Raw genomic sequence first — 5,901 nt, forward strand, 5'->3', positions numbered from 1 at the left:
GTGGCGGGAGGAAGGGGGGGGGGCGTGGCCCCACCTCCACCACGCCAACCACCTCCGCCGCCGACGGTTGACGAGACTACGACATTGGTGGCGACATACTCTCCTGCTCTACCCCAGGTGACTGTAGACACAGTCAGAGCCCTCGCTGCGGTCGACATCCTGGTTGCCATTACTACTAAGGCAGCGGACGGATGGTCTAACAAAGGGTCGGACAAAACGGACGGTGATACAATTTTTTGAATTCGAAAAGTAATTGATCGGCATAATTTTTTGAACATGTTATTAAAAATCATGAACATTTTCAAAACATGCGAATATTTTTTATCAGACTGTGATCATTTGTGTCAAACCGTTAAAAATGGTAACACATCTTTTTTGATCCGTGAGCATTTTATGATTTATTTAACGTGTTTTTCAAAATTCATAGATTTTGGAATTTTGAAACCTTTTTGTAATCCCCAAGTATTTGAAAGATGAATAAAACAAAAAAGAAAAAAAGAAAAATACAAAAGAAAGAAAAAACAGGGCACGTCCAACTTCGCAAATAGGCCGGTTCAAAGTGGATCGCTGGGGAAAGGAGGGTCGCACTGGTTCGTTCGCCAGTGTGCAAGGAATATCCTAACGGACGCTCATTGCGGCAGAATGTCGAGCTAATGCACAGAGGCGAGCGACCTAGCGATCAAGATGGGCCGGCCCAACCACGAGATAGTACACGCGCTGCTATATCCGGTTTTGGGTACTCTCTGGAAGGTTCCTGACCGGTTTTGGGAACCTTCCAGAAAGTTCTTGAACCTGTTTTTCACTGGTTTTTTTTCCTTTTCTGTCTTTTTTTCTTCTTTCTTTGTTTTTCTGTTTCTTTATTTCATTTTTCAATTCTTTTTTCTTCTCTTTCTATTTCCTTTTTGTTCTTCAGATTTTCAAATTCCTTTATGTTTCTTTTTTTCTTTTTGTGTTTTTACTGTTTGTTTTCTTTCTTTGGTTGCTTATTCTAATTTCTTTTTCTTTTCTTTTTTTCAAAATATTCAAATTTTGTTTGCCTTTTCATAAAATGTTCGGTTTTCTATAAAATGTTCTCAAAATTCTAAAATTGTTCTCGTTACACAAAAAAGTTCAAAAATTTCAAAATTAAAATAAGGTACCAGACTTTAGTCTTTTTGTTCATGTTTTCAAAAAAATGTTCGCACTTTCAAATTTGTTCTCCGTTACAAAATTTGTTCTAAATATTCAAAAAAATATTTGTGCTTTAAGAAATTGTTCGCGCTTCCAAATTTTCTCTACATTTCAAAATTTGTTCTCAAGATTCAAAACAATGTTCATCCTTTAAAAAATTCCGCGCTTCCAAATTTGTTCTCCGTTTCAAAATTTGCTCTCAATATTAAAAAATGCGCATGCTTTAAAAAATGGTCATGTTCAAATTTTGTTCTCGACTTCAAAATTTTGTTCTCTAATTCAAAAAATGTGCGGGATTTTAAAAAATGTTCATTTTATCAAAACTTGGTTCAAGTTTTCTAGTTTTCCTTCTAACATTTTCAGCAAACGCGAACAATTTTTGAATTTTTAATTTTTTTAACATATCCAATGTTTAAAGTTTCTAGGTGGGGGTGTTAGATATGTAGTAGATGATCTTTTAAAGTACCCGTTTTACATATGACCGAAGGAGCTTGTTAGCTCGCCTGGTCAATGACAAGAGTATACAATATACTAGCTCCATGTGGAGGGTTCGATCCCCCGCTCCGCGTTATCGTTTTAGGTGATTTTTAGGTGCAAAGGGCTAAATAATTGGAAAAATAGGTAGACAAACACCTCCTCCCTATATGGGCCGCCCAAAAGTGGCTCAATAACAATATTTTTAACAGTTGACGAAGCGCTCCAGGATGCACCTAACTGGGCCAGCCCAGGGAGCGAGCACTCTATGCGTTTGCTTGACCATTGTGTGCTTCAAATAAGTGAGGTTGCAAGATTCAAAAAAATAATCAAATAAGTGATGTTGCAATAAACAGCGGGGAAAACCTCCACGCACCTTCCCCTATATGGACACTCCCCATGTGGCCGAAGTAACATTAGAATTTTTTATAGTCGCTTATAATATCTTGGAAAAATATATTTTTAATATAGTTAGAAAAAACGAAATCACTAGTTAAGGCTAGTGTTACCCTTTTCAAGGGTCATTCCCCACCTTTTTAGGTGCTGACAAGTGGATGTAGTGCATGTGCACCACTTGTCACAACCTGAGAGTTTTCCTTTTTTTGGTAGATTTGTTTAATCAAAATCTTTTATCTTTTCAAACGTGCGTTTATACAAAATCATTTTCAGAGTTGCATATTTTCACGTCGAGGTGGTTAAAACTAAATACTATGTTAATAGCTTTCATTGAACTTTTTTTCACGAAAAACTCAGAAACCTGAATAAAAAAAACTGAAATTAGGAAGAAATGAATAACAAGAAGTTGAAAACAAAAACCGAAAAAACCGGAACCTGAAAAAAAGAATACCGAAAAAACCAAAGCAAAAAAGGGAGGCCGGAAGCATGGTTGTGGTTTTTGCATTTTTTTCAGAAGCATATGTTGTGGTTTTCTATTTTTTCGGGGAAACACATGTTGTACTTCTGGCGGAAGCACTATGTTTCTTGCACAATCACAGATTATGCTTCTCCCTCTCAAGAGGCACAGGTTATGCTTCTCGCAGAAGGAAACCTACACTTCCACGAGAAACACAATTATGTTTTTCATAGGAGCACTTTTTTTCTCAAGAAGCCTGGCTGTGTTTCGCAAAAAAAATGAAAAACAATTCTCCAAAATCCATGAAAATTATGGAAAACCGAAAAGCCAAAAAAAACCAATCAAGAATCCGAAAATGCGTAAAAAAAAGGGCCTAAAGCGAGCGCCCAGCATGTGATACGTGACGGCGGCTGGACGTACTACTTGATGTGCTCCGAGGCAAAAAAAAATATGATCCTTGCGGGAGCCCCAAAGAATAATCATTTGTTAGTTGCTCCCTAGAAATAGAAACCAAACTCGAAAGAGTAAACCAGAAAAAAGTGGAATGGGACAAACAACAAACATGAAAAGGTATGATGAAACCGATAAATTGCTCACCAAAAACTTGCCCTCGTACACGTTTGGGCAAAATGCATAAAATAGGACTAGCAAAAGGGCCCATGCATTGCAACATGAGAAAAAAAAAAGCATTATCTTCAATGGCAATGACCACATTTTGTTCACATCTCATCGCATGATTTTGAAAATTTGTTCACAAATGAATGAAAATGTTTTTTAAGTTATTCACAAATTGAAGTGATGTTCACATTTTCCAAAAGAGTATAGTGGTTGTTAGAAAACTTGGTAATCCAAAGAATTATTCTGAATGTCAAGAAACATTTTCTAAAAACAAACTATAATATTCAGACCCACCTCGGCAGTTAATTCTTAAAAATTCACGCGGGTATATAGTCACAGAGACTCGGAAGCATTACTGTTTAACTACATACCTGAATATTTTTAGAAATTTCAGAAAAAAATAAAAATTGTGAACATTTTTTTAATATTTACAAACATTTTATATATTGCAAACGGTTTTTAAACATCAGGGGATTATCTGCAAAACATATTTTGTCACTTATATGTGGCATTGGTGGATAATATTTTGCAAATTTGTGGGCAATATTAGTGACGTAATGCGAGAAGCAATAGCCCCTTTATTATTAGTTATAGGTATAGATAGATTGGCATGGTTTAACATCCGCAGAATAATCCACCATCACCAATGCAACATCAAACTACTTTGCATAATACCACGTGACATATGTGGTAAGCAATCCAATCAATTCAAAAAATAATTACTTCGCATAATCAAACAAAAAATTCATATCTTCACGATCATGCATAAAATGGGACAGGTACAGGTTGAAAGTATCTATCGATGTACCTTACTGACAACTCAAGATTTCCTCCCGACCTAATCATCACACGCCGATGTGCACCGCCGACGTTGAGGACCAGATGCAGGACATGAACACACATCGTACGACTCAAGGGAGGGGTCTGCGCTTACATGCATACTACTGCCTCCGTTCCTAAACGTAAGTCTTTCTAGAGCTTCCACTATGAACTACATACGAAGCAAAATAAGTGAATCTATACTCTAAAATATGTCTATATACATCTGTATGTAGTTTGTAGTGAAATCTCTAAAATGACTTACATTTAGGAACAGAGGGAGTATACATATATCTCCTTATTGCCATGCAAGCCATGGCTCGGCTGCATGGCCAGGCACTTTTGCACGCTACATGCTTCATTGAACCAATGAGGGTGGTCTTGTTGAATCCTCCAGCGACGTACGCACAAATCGACTGCATGTGATCAATATAGGCACACCAACAAACGCTTCCATTAATTTAGGACACAAGTTCATCAAACTTCAAGAGCTAGCGGCCGATATGGATCCAGCTCGATTTGTTGCAGGGATGCTGCTGGCGGCGATCGGCTGTGTGCTCTCTGTGGCTGCGGACAACTCAACCACGCCATCCCCGCAACCCGTCTGGCAGAAGGCACATGCGATGTTCTACGTGGCGGCGCTGACGCCTCCGACATAATGGGTAATCAACTAATCATTCAACTCACACCTGTACATCTATCTAATGCGTGCATGCCAGGTTGATGTTGTTCTTCTGTGTATTAACACTTGCCATGGGTTCTATATATTGCATATTGCAGGTGGCGCGTGCGGGTATGGTAACCTCTTCTCTGAAGGATACGGGACACGCACGGCGGCTCTGAGCACCGTGCTGTTCAATGACGGCGCCGCGTGCGGGCAGTGCTACAAGATCGCATGCGACCGGAAGCGAGTGGACCCGTTGTTTTGCAAGCCCGGTATGACGGTGACTATCACGGCCATGAACTTTTGCCCGCCCAACGATGCCCTCCCCAATGACAAAGGCGGCTGGTGCAACCCACCGCGGCGGCATTTCGACATGGCCCAGCCGGCCTGGGAGAAGATCGGTGTTTATAAAGGTGGCATCATCCCCGTCATGTAGCAGAGGTATATATGCGCTTCTTACAAGTTCAAAAGTTAGTTCAGAGTCATCGACGCCACATAACTTTAACTTTTATCTATGTCACTGCCATACACATGCAGAGTTCCGTGCGTGAAGCGGGGTGGCGTGGGGTTCGTAGTCAATGGTCACGAGTACTTCAATCTTGTGCTTGTGAGCAATGTTGCTGCAGCTGGCTCGATCAAGTCCATAGATGTCAAGACCTCTGATTCCGACGAGTGGATACCTATGGCACGCAATTGGGGTGCTAACTGGCACTCGCTTGTGAACCTCACCGGCAAGATGCTCTCCTTCAGACTAACCAACAGTGATGGACACATGCTTGTGTTCAATGATGTTGTGCCAAGGGGATGGAACTTTGGGCAATCATTTGCTAGGAAGTTGCAATTCTAGTGAGCAATGTCTGCCTAGTGATGGATTTGTGGTAATTACGCTGCGTAAAATGCAAGTTGTGTAATTGTGTGTTGCTTGTATCACTGATTAAATTTAACAATTCAATTTTTTCATACTCACTGTGTAACTCGTCTGGTGTATGTAAGATCATGTTCATTCCATCAATTGTGTATTCTCCAAATTCACTTCTATGATGCATTTTGTGAATAGATTATGCCATTCTAGTGCTATGCATGGTAACCAACGCTTATAAGAAAGACACACTATTCGAATCGAAACTCAATTTTGTGTTGTTGAATGGTCGGAAGTTGGGCAAAACTGCACAACTCAAAATTCTAAGAAATTAGTTCCTGATTCTAGTGCCAACAATGTGTTCTAAGGGCATCTGGTTATGAATAATATGACTATGAACACGATTAATACTGTAGACATTGTACGGAATGGCTCATCCAAAAA

At 39.6% G+C, this 5,901-nt stretch overlaps 1 pseudogene; it reads left to right on the forward strand.

Annotated features, from left to right (window-relative positions):
* The first annotated feature begins 4,437 nt into the window (after window positions 1-4,437).
* LOC119280629 lies at window positions 4,438-5,445 on the forward strand (annotated as a pseudogene).
* The last annotated feature ends 456 nt before the right edge of the window (window positions 5,446-5,901 follow it).

This window comes from Triticum dicoccoides, chromosome 3B, assembly GCF_002162155.2.
Source record: "Triticum dicoccoides isolate Atlit2015 ecotype Zavitan chromosome 3B, WEW_v2.0, whole genome shotgun sequence".
In the NCBI taxonomy this organism is placed as follows: Eukaryota; Viridiplantae; Streptophyta; class Magnoliopsida; order Poales; family Poaceae; genus Triticum; species Triticum dicoccoides.